Source organism: Schistocerca piceifrons, chromosome 11, assembly GCF_021461385.2.
Source record: "Schistocerca piceifrons isolate TAMUIC-IGC-003096 chromosome 11, iqSchPice1.1, whole genome shotgun sequence".
NCBI lineage: Eukaryota > Metazoa > Arthropoda > Insecta > Orthoptera > Acrididae > Schistocerca > Schistocerca piceifrons.
The window spans coordinates 62,653,966-62,672,713 of record NC_060148.1 but is presented as its reverse complement, the minus strand read 5'-3'; the positions used below and the strand labels follow the sequence as shown (position 1 = coordinate 62,672,713).

The 18,748-nt window shown below is 42.6% G+C and overlaps 1 protein-coding gene across 1 annotated transcript in view; it reads left to right on the top strand.

Annotated features, from left to right (window-relative positions):
- The first annotated feature begins 243 nt into the window (after positions 1-243).
- The window catches only part of LOC124720251 (ankyrin repeat and protein kinase domain-containing protein 1-like), a 105,538-nt gene continuing 87,033 nt past the window's right edge, over positions 244-18,748 (top strand). Inside the window, exon 1 of the mRNA XM_047245570.1 lies at positions 244-346. The gene's annotated coding sequence lies outside the window, so the exon portion shown is untranslated. The remainder of the gene's footprint in view (positions 347-18,748) is intronic.

Sequence of the window (18,748 nt, the reverse complement as noted above, 5' to 3'; positions counted from 1 at the left end):
TAATGCCGCTATATATTTGTTAATCTGACCATCCCAGACTTCTCTACCATAGCTTGGATGCTTGCTGGAAGAAACTTATTTTCCTTAATAGCTGATGCGGCAGGTCCCTGATTACGAGACTACATCACGCCGTTAGTTTTTCTGAACACGCGACAGAGTGCAGTTGGTACCGCCGTCCACTCAGCCGTTGGCAGCACTGATGGCGTGGTGACCTCCAGACACTTCTGTGCAGCGCCGCATTACTTGCGAACGAGTTGCAGAGTGAGGACGTGAACGGAGAATTGCTGCTGCTGCTGCTGCTGCTGCGCGGACAAGTTTCTTTGACACTCCCACATCGTTAGTTAAGGTAAGGACGACTTCTTTTAATTCGTGCGCATTTTTACAATTTATCTTATTGCGTAGCGATGGTTGTTTTACGTTCTCAGTCACTTCACCGTCGAGTCCAGTACAGATAAAGCTTTTTCTGTTATCATGCTCTCAAAATGTTCGGGAATTTCGTGTTAAGAATGTTGCGTGTATTAGCAGGCCCACCGTCGTTCCCGTAAATTCTGGCGCTTCACAGATTGTAGCCACGTCTTTGAAAATTACTGGGCGGTTGCGAATAGGGTGCCGCTAGGACGATTCCACTTTCTTAAAACGTAGGGAACGACATAATTATAGTACTGCAAGAGCCTGCCGTCCTTATTACTCGGGAATACCGATACAGCATAGCGCGACATAATACTTATTTTTTAGTCTAACAAACTGTTTTCCTTCTATAAATTTCCTTTACTTCACATCTATGGTCGCAGCCGGCCACGGTGGCCAAGCGGTTCTAGGCGCTTCAGTCCGGAACCGCGCAACCACTACGGTCGCAGGTTCGAATCCTGCCTCGGGCATGGATGTGCGTGATGTCCATAGGTTAGTTAGGTTTAAGTAGTTCTGAGTTCTAGGGGACTGATGACCTCAGATGTTAAGTTCCATAGTGCTCAGAGCCATCTATGGTCGCAAATTTTTTTGTCGTCAGATTACGAGTTTCGATCTATAGTTATCCTCTTCAGATCTGTTTTATAAAAACATATCCTAATATACTGGTGCCATGTTTTTATAAAACAGATCTGGAGAGGTCATTACAGACCGAAACCGGTAGTCTCATGAGAAAAATAAATTTGTGACCATAGACCTGAAGTAAAGGTCACCATTCAATTCGTGGCGCCGGCCGGTGTGGCCGTGCGGTTCTAGGCGCTACAGTCTGGAACCGCGCAACCACTGCGGTCGCAGGTTCGAATCCTGCCTCGGGCCTGGATGTGTGTGCTGTCCTTACGTTAGTTTGGTTTAATTACTAGGGCTATCCGCAAAGTACATTACGTTTTGGAATTAAAAATAAATAAAGTATTGGAATTTTTTTTTATTATATACAGATGAAAGCCACACTTAAATACTACTTTTCTACATAGTTGCCATTTAAATTAAGGCACTTATCGTAGCGATGGACGAGCTCGGAAATTCCTTCGTCGTAAAATTCGGCCGCCTGCGCCTTCAACCACGTGGTTAGCTCTTCCTGAAGCTGTGCGTCGTCATCAAAACGCTGCATAGCCAACCACTTCTTCATTGCTGGGAATAAGTGGAAGTCGCTCGGTGCCAGATCGGGACTGTACTGCGGATGAGGAAACAACTCCCACTTAATAGATTCGAGAACTTCACGAGTGGCGTTTGCCTTGTGGGCCCGGGCGTTGTCGTGAATCGGCAAGATCTTTAGCCCAACTTCCCCTGCGCTTGTTTTGTATTGCTCTTCTGAGGTTGTGCAGAGTTTGGCAATACCTTTGAGAGTCTATTGTAGTGCCTCTTTCCAGGAAATCCACAAAAATCGTATTTCTACCGGGTTACTGATTAACCACGTGGTTGAAGGCGCAGGCGGCCGAATTTTACGACGAAGGAATTTCCAAGCTCGTCCATCGCTACGATAAGTGCCTTAATTTAAATGGCAACTATGTAGAAAAGTAAAGTGTGGCTTTCATCTGTATATAATAAAGAAATTTCCAATACTTTATTTATTTTTAATTCCAAAACGTAATGTACTTTGTGGATAGCCCTCGTAGTTCTAAGTTCTAGGCGACTGATGACCTCAGAAGTTAAGTCGCATAGTGCTCAGACCCATTTGAACCACTTTTTGAATTCGTGGAAATGTCGCAGCTTGTTTTCCTTTATTTTCAGTAGACGGGGTGTCAGGACAAAACTTGAATAACTGCTGAACGGAATAATTCGTTTGTGTAAAACTTACCACAGTCTGTTATACCTATCACACGAGATTGTCAGAATGAGACATTTTTTGAGACGCCCTCAACGCGCCATTGCGGCAGTTCAGCATATTTTAGCAGGACTCAAGTTTACGATAACCACCAGCTTCATAAAGATTTAGTCCAACACGACGTATGCCCAGCTTTTAGCACCTGGTACTGTATCACCAAATCGCGGCGTGTGACGTCACGCAAATGTACAGCAAAGCACTTGAGAATTAAATGTTGATAGTATTAATAATTGTTTTTTAGAATAAAAGTTTGGTAATATCCGAAATCCGTTGCGAGCGTGCGTCTCTCGTGGCACCAGAGATCGATTAGTTTTCGACTTTGTTTACATCATTGAATCAGGACATTAATCGGCAGTGATGTAATTGCAAGCATTCTATCTGCGGGAGACACAAGCGCTGCCCTCTAGCCTGCATTCTTTTTCTTTCCTTTATATTGTGGTGTGTCTATTATGGCGTGAAAGAACTTTACTTTGAGAAAACACTATCTATATCTTTCCAAGTACCTCCCTGTGTTACCGCACATTACGTGTCACTAGAGATGGGCAAACTGAAACACGTAACTGTTTCGAAACAAATGAAACAGTACAATGTAATGTTTCGATACGCTGTTTCGGATCAGTGAAACAGTTTTGTGTTTTGTAATAGTACTGGAGGCGGGAACAAACTGCAGAAACAACGGATACGCTGCTGGGATTCCCAAATTTCGTTAGTATGGATAATATATACCCGGCCCGCTAATATTCATGCACACATTGTGGAGAATAGGCACATTGACTATAGACTCACGAATAAAGCCACATAATTCGAAAAAATAACGAAATATAAGAGAAAAAATTTTTTGTCCCTCAAGGTGTTTCAAATCATTAGTATAAATCCACCATGCTTCCCAGCTCTTCCCGTTCACCATTATATTATCAATGATCCGTCAATCACATTGCTTGAAAGTACATCCAATTTACGTATATGTCTAAAAACTGCCACACTACGCCTTTTCTAATTCAAAATGTTGTAGGTTTACTTGAGTTTTTTTAATGTGATTACTGTGCGTGAACAGAGAAGCATTTTTATAGGAGATGTGTAATTTAACTGAATGTTTTTCACACTTTTATTATTTTGAATGCGAATAGTGTGCTTTATTTTATTGTTTGTTAGTGTTTATAAAGCATATATTACGCCATTTCGGAATAGAGCAGTCAATTAGAAACGAAACTTTATTTTCGGAAATCTTAAGCATCATGCTGTTGTGTGTCAAAAAGATTTCGACACTCTTGAAATAGTTCGATGAAGTAGTATGTTAAACGTATTTCCGTATCTGTGCCGTGCCCGAATCTCGTCCGAGACAAAGTGAAATGAAGCATCACTGTTTCGATACAGTTAGTCCGTCCAAGCACAAGTGGACTGAAACAGCGTTATTTTGAAACAGCGATACAGTTTCTGTGTCTGGCTCGAGATCGAATCTGGTCCGGTTATCCGACGCAGTGCGGAATGAAACACCACTGTTTCGAAACAGTGACACATAGCAGTTTCGAAACAGTGAAACAGTTCCACGTATCGATACACTGTATCGAAACATAGAAACAGTGGCCAAGTCTACGTGTCACTGTTCCCATTTGTTGTGAGAATGCAGCACACGCAACGTGTCTAGTTGCTTTCAACGCTCAGAGTGAAAGCCAAGCAGTCTTCAATACGTATCCCCTGTGCAGAAAACAGCACCGAGGTCGCAGATCTGTGGTTTTGAGACTAATAAAATGCTAGCGAGGGACTTTTACTACATGGCAGAGTCTGTTACTTTTTTGGGGTGCCAGTCGTGTTTATTCTAGCAGAACACGGGAAACTGTGAATTACAATCTTTTCCACCGTCTGTTTAACAATTCACACGTAACTGATTATTTAACAAGCCCTCTCTGCTAACACCGGTCATTGATCAGAGATTTACTTATTCTTTTCACTGTTCAAATGGCTCTGAGCACTATGGGACTTAACTGCTGTGGTCATCAGTCCCCTAGAACTTAGAACTACTTGAACCTAACTAACCTAAGGACATCACACACATCCATGCCCGAGGCAAGATTCGAACTTGCGACCGTAGCGGTCGCGCGGCTCCAGACTGTAGCGCCTAGAACCGCTCGGCCACTCCGGCCGGCTTTTCACTGTTCTGGAGTTAACATTTCCCTATACAATCCAGCCATTGTTGATCACACCAGACAATGTATCCGTCCGTGCCTTATGACTGCTCTTTTCGGAGTGATTAAGCACCACACCCGCACTCCAGTTCGCTTGTTCGCGCGTTTCAGTGACCCGAAGTGCTTCGTCTCTATTTTTGTTTAACTTTTGTTCTTAGTTTTGCTCATTGTTATGAATTTTGAAATAAGCGGCGATACCCTGCTATTTAGATATGCTTTTATTTGAGTGTCAAGGAACTTTAATGCACAGTCTTCATAATATTAATAATAAAAAAAGTTGGCGTTTTGGCACGCCGTCTCCGAACAGAGCAGCCAGTCACAGTGGCAGACAACAGCTCGGGCGGTCTTCCACACTAAAGGGGTAGCGGTCATTATCACCTGCTACTGGTACCTAACGTTACTGATTACTAGACATGTTGTTGTTGTTGTTGTCTTCAGTCCTGAGACTGGTTTGATGCAGCTCTCCATGCCGTACAGTAGGCGCAACAACAACGGAGGGGTATCTGTTGAGAGGCCAGACAAACGTGTGGTTCCTGAAGAGGGGCAGCAGCTTTTTCAGTAGTTGCAGGGGCAACAGTCTGGATGATTGACTGATCTGGCCTTGCAACACTAACCAAAACGGCCTTGCTGTGCTGGTACTGCGAACGGCTGAAAGCAAGGGGAAACTACAGCCGTAATTTTTCCCGAGGGCATGCAGCTTTACTGATTACTAGACATGGGCAAACTGAAACACGTAACTGTTTCGAAACAAATGAGACAGTACAATATAATGTTTCGAAAAGCTGTTTCGAAACAGTGAAACAGTTCGTGTTTCGTAATTGTATAGGCCCACACATTATATCATATTGAGTGTCTACTGTACAAATATTGCCATATAAACACAAATAAGCTCGAGAGAGCGCCAATCATATCGCTGAAAGTATGAAAATTTCACTTAGGTGTCTTGGCAGTCTCGTATTTGCTACAGCAAATGCGCTGTTTTCGTGTCATGTGACTTTCATATTTTCAATTGGGTGAGGTCAGAGTTTGTATGTTTGACGTAACAGATTTTGCCAAACTCGTTTCCCTGTATTCTAGTGCCTAATTTTGATAGATTTCATGAGTGATGATCTGTATGTCCTCTTCAAAAGGTATATCATAGAATATAATTTATTGAGATAGCATTCTGGGAAGCGAGGCACTGAATTAACACTTATGAGTGTGCCACTCACACTTTTCTTACTCACAGTTAAATTTTCCATTGTTTGCGGTATGTTTCCTTGAAGTATAAAATCCAAACTAAAGTTTAAAACAATTCATACAGTGTAATGCCTTTGTGAGACCTATATCATGGCAGATCTGGCTCTACGCTACTTACAATTCTTGTTAAGGAAGTTTGTTTGAAGTACAGGTATATCAAGATCCCTCAAGTACTCACAACAAGCAGATATATTATCATTTTATTACAAACTTCCCCAGGAAACCAGAGATAAAGTTAAGTTGCTGTCGAAATGCAATTTTTATCACAGCATCTGAAAGCCAAAAACAAAAGTATCAAAGTACTGTTGTTGGTTTGCCTGAGAATTATCTATGACACACAAGTTAGATGCCTATAGTGTGTAATAACCAAACATAGCACATTTACAACAGACAAACATATACATACATAAATCAGATAATTATTCTCGAACACATAAATAAATGAATGTACTCAAAAAAAATTAAACTCACTGAATGGTGAGCAAATACGGAGGTGTCTTCTGCGTGCAACAAATCTGAGAAAAATGATCTCATAAGGTAGCTACATCTAAGATTTAGTGGGCAAAACAAAATCCAGTCAAATACAAATTCAGTGCATATTTGCCAGAGAACAAAATCATCTGAAATTTTACTGTTTCATTTCTGTGTAGATCTACTGTATCTGTTCTAAGTTGTAGTTTAGAAATATCATTTTTGATACTTTTTAGCTTGAAAGCTGTTATTGTTTGCCCGTGCTTTTAAAATATGCGCTCACATGGAACAGAGGTGGCCATAACACAAAGACGCCGTTTCATTGTTTCAAACAGCGTAGGAAACAACACACAATTTTCTTTCCACCACAGCAATGGATCTTGTGATTCGTGTATCAGTGGCATCTTCATACATTTATCAAGCTTGACTGTAGTTGCAGAAAGTGTATGATATAAGAGATGTGTAATTTAACTGAATGTTTTTCACATTTTTATTATTTTGAATGCGAATAATGTGCGTTATTTTATTGTTTGTTGTGTTTATAAAGGAGATATTACGCCATTTCGGAATAGGGCAGTCAATTAGAAACGAATCTTTATTTTCGGAAGCCTTAAGCTTCGTGAAACCAGATGGCATTTATAAAAGTCGAGGGGCATGAAAGAGAAGCAGCGGTTGGGAAGGGAATGAGACAGGGTTGTAGCCTTTTCCCGATGTTATTCAATCTGTATATTGAGCAAGCAGTAAAAGAAACAAAAGAAAAATTCGAAGTAGGTATTAAAACCATGGAGAAGAAATAAAAACTTTAAGGTTAGCCGATGACATTGTAATTCTGTTAAAGACAGCAAAGGACTTGGAAGAGCAGTTGAACGGAATGGACAGTGTCTTGAAACGAGGATATAAGATGAACATCAACAAAAGCAAAACGACGATAATGGAATGTAGTCGAATTAAGTTGGATGATGCTGAGGAAATTAGATTAGGAAATGAGACACTTAAAGTAGTAAAGGAGTTTTGCTATTTGGGGAGCAAAATAACTGATGATGGTCGAAGTAGAGAGGATATAAAATGTAGACTGGCAACGGCAAGGAAAGCGTTTGTGAAGAAGAGAAATTTGTTAAGATCGAGTATAGATTTAAGTGTCAGGAAGTCGTTTCTGAAAGTATTTGTATGGAGTGTAGCCATGTATGGAAGTGTAACATGGACGATAAATAGTTTGGACTAGAAGAGAATAGAAGCTTTCGAAATGTGGTGCTACAGAAGAATGCTGAAGATTCGATGGGTAGATCACATACCTAATGAGGAGGTATTGAATAGAATTGGGGAGAAGAGCAGTTTGTGGCACAACTTGACAAGAAGAAGGTACCAGTTGGTAGGACATGTTCTAAGGCATCAAGGGATTACAGATTTAGCATTGGAGGGCAGCGTGGAGGGTAAAAATCGAAGAGGGAGACCAAGAGATGAATGCACAAAGCAGATTCTGAAGGATGTAGGTTGCAGTAAGTACTGGGAGATGAAGAAGCTTGCACAGGATAGAGTAGCATGGAGAGCTGCATCAAACCAGTCTCAGGACTGAAGACGACAACAACAACAAACCGTGCCCGAATCTCGTCCGAGACAAGAGCGGAATGAAACGTCACTGTTTCGACACAATTAGTCCGTTCCAAGCACAAGTGGACTGAATCAGCGTTATTTTGAAACAGCGATACAGTTTCTGTGTCTGGCTCGAGATCGAATCTGGTCCCGGTATCCGACACAGAGCGGTATGAAACACCACTGTTTCGAAACAGTGAAACATAGCCGTTTCGAAACACTGAGACAGTTCCACGTATCGATACACTGTATCGAAACATAGAAACAATGTCCAAGTCTACTGATTACGTCAGCTGGTAAATGCTGCGATCTGAACTGCTCCGAGGACGGGGACCACTCTCGTAATGAAATGATAAACAAGTTAGAATGAGGTTTTGATTTGGACGAAATTAATAAGAAAGACTTATGCACTACTGGCCATTAAAATTGCTACACCACGAAAATGACGTGCTACATACGCGAAATTTAACCGACAGGAAGAAGATGCTGTGATATGCAAATGATTAGCTTTCCACAGCTTCCACACAAGGTTGGCGCCGGTGGCGACACCTACAACGTGCTGACATGAGGAAAGTTTCCAACCGATTTCTCATACACAAACAGCAGTTGACCGGCGTTGCCTGGTGAAACGTTGTTGTGATGCCTCGTGTAAGGAGGAGAAATACATAGCATCACGTTTCCTACTTTGATAAAGGTCGGATTGTAGCCTATCGCGATTGCGGTTTATCGTAGCGCGACGTTGCTGCTCGTGTTGGTCGAGATCCAATGACTGTTAGCAGAATATGGAATTGGTGGGTTCAGGAGGGTAATACGGAACGCCGTGCTGGATCCCAATGGCTTCGTGTCACTAGCAGTCGAGATGATAGGCATCTTATCCGCATGGCTGTAACGGATCGTGCAGCCACGTCTCGATCCCTGAGTCAACAGATGGAGACGTTTGCAAGACAACAACCATCTGCACGAACAGTTGGACGACGTTTGCAGCAGCATGGATTATCAGCTCGGAGACCGTGGCTGCGGTTACCCTTGACGCTGCATCGCAGACAGGAGCGCCCGCGATGGTGTACTCAATGACGAACCTGGGAGCACGAATGGCGAAACGTCATTTTTTCGGATGAATCCAGGATTTGTTTACAGCATCGTGTTGGTCGCATCCGCGTTTGGCGACATCGCGGTGAACGCACATTGTAAGCGTGTATTCGTCATCGCCATACTGGTGTATCACCCCTCGTGATGGTGTGGGGTTCCATTGGTTACACGTGTCGGTCACCTCTTGTTCGCATTGAAGACACTTTGAAAAGTGGATGTTACATTTCAGATGTGTTACGACCCGCGGCTCGGTACCCTTCATTCGATCGCTGCAAAACCCTACATTTGAGCAGGATAATACACGACCGCATGTTGCAGGTCCTGTACGGGCCTTTCTGGATACAGAAAATGTTCGACTGCTGCCCTGGCCAGCACATTCTCCAGATGTCTCATCAATTGAAAACGTCTGGTCAATGGTGGCCGAGCAACTGGCTCGTCTCAATATGCCAGTCACTACTCATGATGAACTGTGGTATCGTGTTGAAGCTGCATGGGCAGCTGTACCTGTACACGCCATCCGAGCTCGATGGCTACGCATATCAAGGCCGTTATTACGGCCAGAGGTGGTTGTTCTGGGTACTGATTTCTCGGGATCTATGCAGCCAAATTGCGTGAAAATGTAATCACATGGCATTTCTAGTATAATATATTTGTCCAATGAATACCCGTTTATCATCTGCATTTCTTCTTGATGTAGCAATTATAATGGCCAGTAGTGTATGTTGTCGCAGTAACTACGTGAAATAACGAGAAGAGAGGCAGTTCATTATTAAGCTGCGATGTCGGACTGTGAGATGCGGAAGAATTAAAAGAAAGACATTCCCGAGTAGTTCCCTCAGGAGGTTTTATAGCGGAGATAACACGCGAATCAGAGAATGGTGCTTTTTTATTTACGTAAAAACAGAATGATTTAGTGAAAAAGACGGGTGTGGCTTTGCATGCTTTATTTTTAAATCTCAGCGGACAGCTCGACATAGGATTTCACCCGGAACAAGTCCCGCCCAGTCACCCCCCTCCACGCCTATCCATGGTGTAAGGCCCTCCCCTAATCGCCCGCCAGTTCCGCAAACTGGAAGCTACATCAAAATTGTTATCGTCACAGTCCAACACGTTACACTGTGATGAAATTCAGTAATGATAAGAAATTTAACTTTTTCTGGATAGTAATATAATATGAATGTGCATTATTAAATAAATAAAAATATTTATAGAGAATTGAAAGCCTCGCCAGCAACAGAAAACAAAAAATAACGTGATGTTATTTAAGGGAATTAAGGACAAATTTTCATTAACTAATTCACTTATTATAATACGTTTATTTGAGGGAAACAGCAGAGCAAACATATAGTGCGAAAACAATGGTCTTGAATCTGTCATGTCGGTAGTAAAGCCACGGATGCAGTCGACTAACTCTGTTGTCTAAAATCACCGTTATATAGAAATAAGTGAAGGTTGTTTTGTTTATGTAGGCCCTCATAGTAGCTCACGAAAATTAAAGAATATAAGAATGCCATGAAGTTGAAATGCTTAATGAAAGCAGTAAGATATTTATTTGCTCATATGAGATACTTCGTTAGTATTTGCATGGGTAATGGGTGAATTTTTACTTATAAATTCTTCCAATGCCATACCTGCGCATTATAAACGAGGTTATAGAATTGTGGCTGTTTGTTTGTGATTAGTGACCTATATGCTGTTTCAAACGTCTCAGGAAAATAATCTGTCGTTATTCTTCGTCCTGTCTGTTTTGCCGGCCGGAGTGGCCGAGCGGTTCTAGGGGCTACAGTCTGGAACGGCGCGAACGCTACGGTCGCAAGTTCGAAACCTGCCTCGGGCATGGATGTGTGTGACGTCCTTAGGTTAGTTAGGTTTAAGTAGTTCTAAGTTCTAGGGGACTGATGACCACAGAAGTTAAGTCCCATAGTGCTCAGAGCCATTTGAACCTGTCTGTTTTAACCAAAAGATTTATTAATTTCGTAAATGTCATTCAAACCATTTTTTAAAAATAATAATGATGATGTTTATGTTTGTCACAGAGCAGTTATGGAGGAAATAAATGCTGCAGTGTTTCACGGCTGTAAAACGTCCTTCATGCGACGCTAGTTCTAAAACTTTTCAGCAAAACTATTCAGTGAATAACACGCAAAAACAGCTTTGATCTATCTAGCAAGAACAAAGTCATTGTGATGCCCTTTGGAAGTATAGTGAACATTTGTGCTTGTTTCACACATACTGTCTGAGTTGTGAAACTTTAGTATCAAGTATACTGTGGTTCCTCTTTCTCCAAGCAAATTGCTCTTTGAGGGTAGGTTTTTCGTGTTTCAGCTTTGGGTGCTTTTTCTCATATAGAAGTATGTTTCTTCATAGGCTATTCATCTCAACACTTGAGTTCTCGTATTTAAAGAATTCATTGCTAAATTGTTTTCTCTTATGTCTGCTGTGGAAGTACCTGGCTCAGATGCAGCCAATTGTGCACGTTTTTTGTAACATGACGTTTAACTATCTGGCAAAATTTAAGCCTATAGTCTATTCACCGCGAGCTGGGATGAAACATAAGCAGTGTCACCTGAGTAGAGTGACCAGACGTCCGGATTAATCCGGATATGTCCTCCATTTTAGCTCTTTGTTTGGAGTCCGGGCGGATTTTTGCAGTGTCCGGCTTTTTCGCACAGTTGAGCGTAATACAGTTAACTTTCAAAATTCGTCCCGTTCTATTGTTTTCTTAAATGCTTTACCTATTGGCACAGCCATCGTGATAAACAAGCACGAAGGTGGTATTAGCAGGTGGCACTAGGATTGTCGATGTTAACGTTGATCGCATGCAAATATCGATTATTAAAATTTTTCGTTACGTATCTTCGCTTTGTATTGGCTTGTCTTCCTGTAGTGCACGTGTGATTTGTGAGTATAATTTTGAACCGAGTGCGTTACGTAAAATACACTCCTGGAAATGGAAAAAAGAACACATTGACACCGGTGTGTCAGACCCACCATACTTGCACCGGGCACTGCGAGAGGGCTGTACAAGCAATGATCACACGCACGGCACAGCGGACACACCAGGAACCGCGGTGTTGGCCGTCGAATGGCGCTAGCTGCGCAGCATTTGTGCACCGCCGCCGTCAGTGTCAGCCAGTTTTCCGTGGCATACGGATCTCCATCGCAGTCTTTAACACTGGTAGCATGCCGCGACAGCGTGGACGTGAACCATATGTGCAGTTGACGGACTTTGAGCGAGGGCGTACAGTGGGCATGCGGGAGGCCGGGTGGACGTACCGCCGAATTGCTCAACACGTGGGGCGTGAGGTCTCCACAGTACATCGATGTTGTCGCCAGTCGTCGGCGGAAGGTGCACGTGCCCGTCGACCTGGGACCGGACCGCAGCGACGCACGGATGCACGCCAAGACCGTAGGATCCTACGCAGTGCCGTAGGGGACCGCACCGCCACTTCCCAGCAAATTAGGGACACTGTTGCTCCTGGGGTATCGGCGAGGACCATTCGCAACCGTCTCCATGAAGCTGGGCTACGGTCCCGCACACCGTTAGGCCGTCTTCCGCTCACGCCCCAACATCGTGCAGCCCGCCTCCAGTGGTGTCGCGACAGGCGTGAATGGAGGGACGAATGGAGACGTGTCGTCTTCAGCGATGAGAGTCGCTTCTGCCTTGGTGCCAATGATGGTCGTATGCGTGTTTGGCGCCGTGCAGGTGAGCGCCACAATCAGGACTGCATACGACCGAGGCACACAGGGCCAACACCCGGCATCATGGTGTGGGGAGCGATCTCCTACACTGGCCGTACACCACTGGTGATCGTCGAGGGGACACTGAATAGTGCACGGTACATCCAAACCGTCATCGAACCCATCGTTCTACCATTCCTAGACCGGCAAGGGAACTTGCTGTTCCAACAGGACAATGCACGTCCGCATGTATCCCGTGCCACCCAACGTGCTCTAGAAGTGTAAGTCAACTACCCTGGCCAGCAAGATCTCCGGATCTGTCCCCCATTGAGCATGTTTGGGACTGGATGAAGCGTCGTCTCACGCGGTCTGCACGTCCAGCACGAACGCTGGTCCAACTGAGGCGCCAGGTGGAAATGGCATGGCAAGCCGTTCCACAGGACTACATCCAGCATCTCTACGATCGTTTCCATGGGAGAATAGCAGCCTGCACTGCTGCGAAAGGTGGATATACACTGTACTAGTGCCGACATTGTACATGCTCTGTTGCCTGTGTCTATGTGCCTGTGGTTCTGTCAGTGTGATCATGTGATGTATCTGACCCCAGGAATGTGTCAATAAAGTTTCCCCTTCCTGAGACAATGAATTCACGGTGTTCTTATTTCAATTTCCAGGAGTGTATTTGGCTATTCCTAAACGAAAGTGTACATTTTCTGATGTCCTTTCCTGCAAATATCCGGCTTTCAAGAAAGGGAGAAATGAATTTGAAGCGGAATGTAAGATATGTGGAGCTGGAACGTACGTATCAGTGGCCAATAAATGTAATAAATAATTCGACAGGTTAACTGTCATGTTTTTATTTCATTGTTTCATAGTCATTCAATTTATTTGTATTCGGAAGGTTAAAGTGCAGTTTACATGTTGTCAGCTGCTGCTGTAATTGTGCGTCGAATGAAGGGAGGTGAACGGTCTTACGTTTTTCGCTTTGTAAACGATTCCGTGTTGTTGACACAGTGTGCGATTTGCAAGGGGGGGATGGGGGGGATTTCCCCCCCTCTGCATCAGACCATCCCCTCCTCTGGTTTTAGTTTATGCATCCCTACCTGGGATGTTTATTTCCCACACACTGGAGTAAAACTTTACATATAATTTAAATTTGTGGAGCCGAAGTTTTTAATAAGTCTTACTATTAATATGTTTCAGTTTTCTATCATCAGAATAAGTACAACTTTTCACAAATGTGCCTTTACTTTTTGAATTCCCCTCATATATCTGTATCCGTATGTAGATGATTTTGTAAATAAGCTTTACTTATAATGTACTTTTAAAGATATAACAAGGGATTCTTTTCTGATAGTGCATACGCGTCAATAGTGAGTTTCGGCATTAACATCTATTTATAAACAGCTGTTTAACCATGCGTAACACCACGGTCCAAGCTAGTAACATATATAATTCTACTAACCCACACAGACATCCCCCCCCCCCCCCCCCCCACTGGTAAAAGCACAAATCGCACCCTGTGTTGACATAACTAAACAACTGACACCACACTGTCACCACAATCAATGTTTTTAATTTAAAATAAATCAATACTGCTCTGGGAAAAACCACCAGTCCGCCAGCAACAATTAACTTCTAGTTTTACCAGTAATTCCCAGCAGTCACGTAACTTGTCCAAAGCTGATGGGCGGTATCCTGATCTGCAGTTGACTCGTTTGATGTGTCCTCCTTTTTCTTCCTTTGCCCTCCTTTCTGAAGCTGTTTGTCCTCCTTTTTAGACAATTGCGTCTGGTCACCGTACACGTGAGCGACTACGCTCGTTTCCACTAGACTTGGCCAGTGTTTCTGTGTTTCGATACAGTGTATCGATACGTGGAACTGTTTCAGTGTTTCGGAACGGCTGTGGTTCACTGTTTCGAAACAGTGGTGTTTCATTCCGCCCCTGTCTCGGATATCCGGACCAGATTCGATCTCGAGCCAGACACAGAAACTGTATCGTTGTTTCAAAATAAGGCTGTTTCAGTCCACCTGTGCTTGGAACGGACTGATTGTATCGAAACAGTGATGTTTCATTCCGCTCTGTGTCGTACGAGATTCGGGCTCGGCACGGATACTGAAACACAACACTTCATTGAAACACTTTCAAGAGTGTCGAATTCTTTTTGACAAGCAATAGAATGAAGCTTAAGATATCCGAAAATAAAGCTTCGTTTCTAGCTGACTGTCCTATTACGAAATGGCGTAACATCTGCTTTATAAACACTAACCAAACAATGAAACAACGCATACTATTTCCATTCAAAATAATAAATAATTGAAAATCATTCGATTAAATTACACTTTTTTTATAACATACGCTTCTCTTTCATGTACAGTAATCGTATTAAGAAACGCAAGTACGCCTACAACATTTTGAAGAAAAAAAGGCTTAGAGTGACAGTTATTAGACACATACATAAATTTGATGTAGGTATAGTTGCAAGCAATCTGTTTGACATATCACTGATAGTGTAATGGTGAACAGGAAGGGCTGGGAAGCATGGTGACTTTATAGTAAAGGTTCGAAACACCTTGAAAGACAAAATTTTTTTCTGTTATATTTTGTTATTTATTCGAATTATTTGGCATTATTTGTGAGTCTATAGTCACTGTGCCTATTATCCACAATGATTCCCTTTGTGTGCATGGAAATTAGCAGGATGGGTATATTACCCATACTAAGGGAATGTGGGAATCCCAGTAGCATATCCGTTGTTTCTGCAGTTTGCTCCCACCTCCAGTTCCGTCCGTGGTGGTTCTTCTGGCTTCAGCTATGGCTGTCCTCAGCCAACTGAAAAGTATGAAAGTCACACGACACGAAAGCAGCGCATTTGCTGCAGGAAACACGAAACTGCCAAGACGCCCAAGTGATAGTTTCATACTTTCTGCGAAATGATTAGCGCTCTCGCACCTCACTTGTGTTTATATGGACATACTTATACAGTAGACATTCAAGATGATTAAATGTGTACGTTTATTAGATTACAAAACACAAACTGTTTCACTGTTTCGAAACAGCGTATCGAAACATTACATTGTACTGTTTCATTTGTTTCGAAACAGTTAAGTGTTTCAGTTTGCCCATCTCTAGTTTCCAGAGAAAGCATTCGCTGTTCACCCTGTAGAAAATCCTTGGCGCACGCTTTGCGGCTGGCGGCGTTCGGCTGGCTGCCGAGCTGTCACAGCGGACCGCGAGAAACCTGGGCAACAATGTACGAAGTAAATTTAACAATAATGTTAAACTGAGTTCATTTTGTCGAAGCAGATTTATTTTCATTCAGGTTGCTAACAAAACGCTCCATTCAAACAATTAATTCTTAATTTTAATAACAATACCAGTAATAATAATGATACAGGACGAAACAAGCTTCACTCTGTCGAACTTTAACTGTATTCATTGAGGTTTATAACAAACCGCTCCTCTCTCTCCTCTACAATGCAGTCTAATTTCCACATTTGAGTTTCCACTTTTTCTACGACATGGAGGACGCACTTGTTCCAATCCTGTGCAGTCACTGTTCTTACTGCTTCTTTTAGCAGCACTTTAACTTCCGGCATTTTGTATGTTTTGTTTTTCGCTGCAACATAGCCATTGATTCTGTCCCACACTAACTCGATGGCGTTTAATTCACAGTGGTACGGAGGAATTCTGAGAACAGTTTTCCCTGCATTCTTCGCCATTTCATCTATTGCGTATTCGTTGTGCGCCGTTCAGTGATTTTTAACTATATCTAGAAGTTCTTTCTTCAACATACCATCCTCGAAATCGATATTTTTAGGTTTTAGCCACTGTGATATTTCGTGCTTATTGGAATTCGCATTGGGAACTTTTTCTTTTCTCCGAGAATGGTACGGCGTGTTGTTGTTGTTGTTGTGGTGGTGGTCTTCAGTCCTGAGACTGGTTTGATGCAGCTCTCCATGCTACTCTATCCTGTGCAAGCTTCTTCATCTCCCAGTACCTACTGCAACCTACATCCTTCTCAATCTGCTTACTGTATTCATCTCTTGGTCTCCCTCTACGATTTTCACCCTCCACGCTGCCCTCCAGTACTAAATTGGTGATGCCTTCATGCCTCAGAACATGCACTACCAACCGATCCCTTCTTCTAGTCAAGTTGTGCCACAAACTCCTCTTCTCCCCAGTTCTATTCAGTACCTCCTCATTAGTTATGTGATCTACCCATCTAATCTTCAGCATTCTTCTGTAGCACCACATTTCAAAAGCTTCTATTCTCTTCTTGTCCAAACTATTTATCGTCCATGTTTCACTTCCATACATGGCTACACTCCATACAAATACTTTCAGAAACGACTTCCTAACATTTAAATCAATACTCGATGTTAATAAATTTCTCCTCTTCAGAAACGCTTTCCTTGCCATTGCCAGTCTACATTTTATATCCTCTCTACTTGGACCATCATCAGTTATTTTGCTCCCCAAATAGCAAAACTCCTTTACTACTTTAAGTGTCTCATTTCCTAATCTAATTCCCTCAGCATCACCCGACTTAATTCGACTACATTCTATTATTTCTTCTCCACGGCGCTTTTGCAAGAACAATAACTGCATTTTCCTGAAACCGAGGAATAACATCTTGAAACCACTTCTCGAAGATTTCGGCGCACATCTCCTCATGATAACTCCACTTTTCTTGGATTCGAAAGTCCTCAAACATCCTTCAACGAACCTTGTTTTGCTGCCAATGTGTGCGATAATCAGACGTTTCCCTTTACCAGATGGGCCCTTGCTTCCGGTGGATAATCCGGACAGAAACGCTTGTTTTGAGGAATTTACAGTGTCATCTACCGAGACGTAACTTCGGGTATGTCCTGCGTTCACCCACGTCTCGTCCTAATAGTAAATGGGTCTCCCTTCATCTCTCAACCGTTTAATGGTTCGAAGATAACGCCGCCTCCATAAAATGATGTCATCCCTGTCTATTAGCATGCTATCGCGCCCACGCCGGACATATTTGAAATTCATTTCTCTCAATAACTTATAAAATGTAGTTCTCCGAAAATTGCCCTGATCTGCATCTTCGTTCACGACCTTAAGCACTTTGTTAATTGTTGGCAATTCGTTACGAAAAAAAAAAAAAAAATTCGTGTACTTTTCTTCGTATCGCATTTCTGTCGAAGTCATCAACACTTTTAGAAAGTTTCTGTCGTAATTTTCTTCTTGGGAGACTTCAAAGAGTGTGTGGCCTTGTACTCACTTATCACACGATACACTGAAGAAAGTCCAATACCTGTAGCGGCAGCTGTTTTCGAAACAATGTCACTCATCGACTGCTCTGGATGTAACAGTTCCGTTTTTTACACATTAAGCACCATGCGCTTCTCAGAAGAACTTAATGATTTCTTCTTTGCTCGCTTCTTTGGTGGACTCAGAACTGACAGGTCGACCTCGCTCGCTGAATCCATGGATGACATAATGAGGGCAGCCGCATGTGATGCTAATGAAATAAGTGAATATATAAAATAAGAAACCATGCGATGCTATTGGATGCGCACATAAACAGTGAATGCTCAGCCTGACTACAAACACATATACTTACTCTAATAATCAACAACTAGTCTTTCTGGCGTCTTTACAGACGAACTTAAGATATCCTGAAATCGCCGCTGTACAACACCCACTAACGAGATCACACCTGCAACTATAACGGCCACACTGACAGAGGGCCGCGCCTGCGAACCGCACAATGCATCGCCCATAAAGGACAAACGGTTGCACCCATTGCATTCGAACAAACCACAAAATTAAATTCAAACCTTCCTGAAACTTTTCTCGCTTACACCCCCACAAAAAAATTTAAAGGGGAAAAGTTTGTCGCTTACTATATTTCGGATGATGATTTGGTAAAATTCTGCATCAGACGTGAGATTTTAATTTATTACTTCACTATTACTGACTCTATTGGGCAGAAAATTTGCAGGCGTCATCAACAATTATAAAATTATCTTGCTGTGCGACACACAGTTTAGGAGATATGGCGTGATAAATATAGAGTAACGCGAAAAAACAACTTTTCCTGGAAGCTTAAATGAGTCGCTTGGATGCAAAACTGTCCATGTCCACTTTTTAAAAATATTGAGTTGGCAACTCTGGATTGTAGAGCATGACATTTTACACATGCTTGAAATGCTATTTATGCTCAAAGCT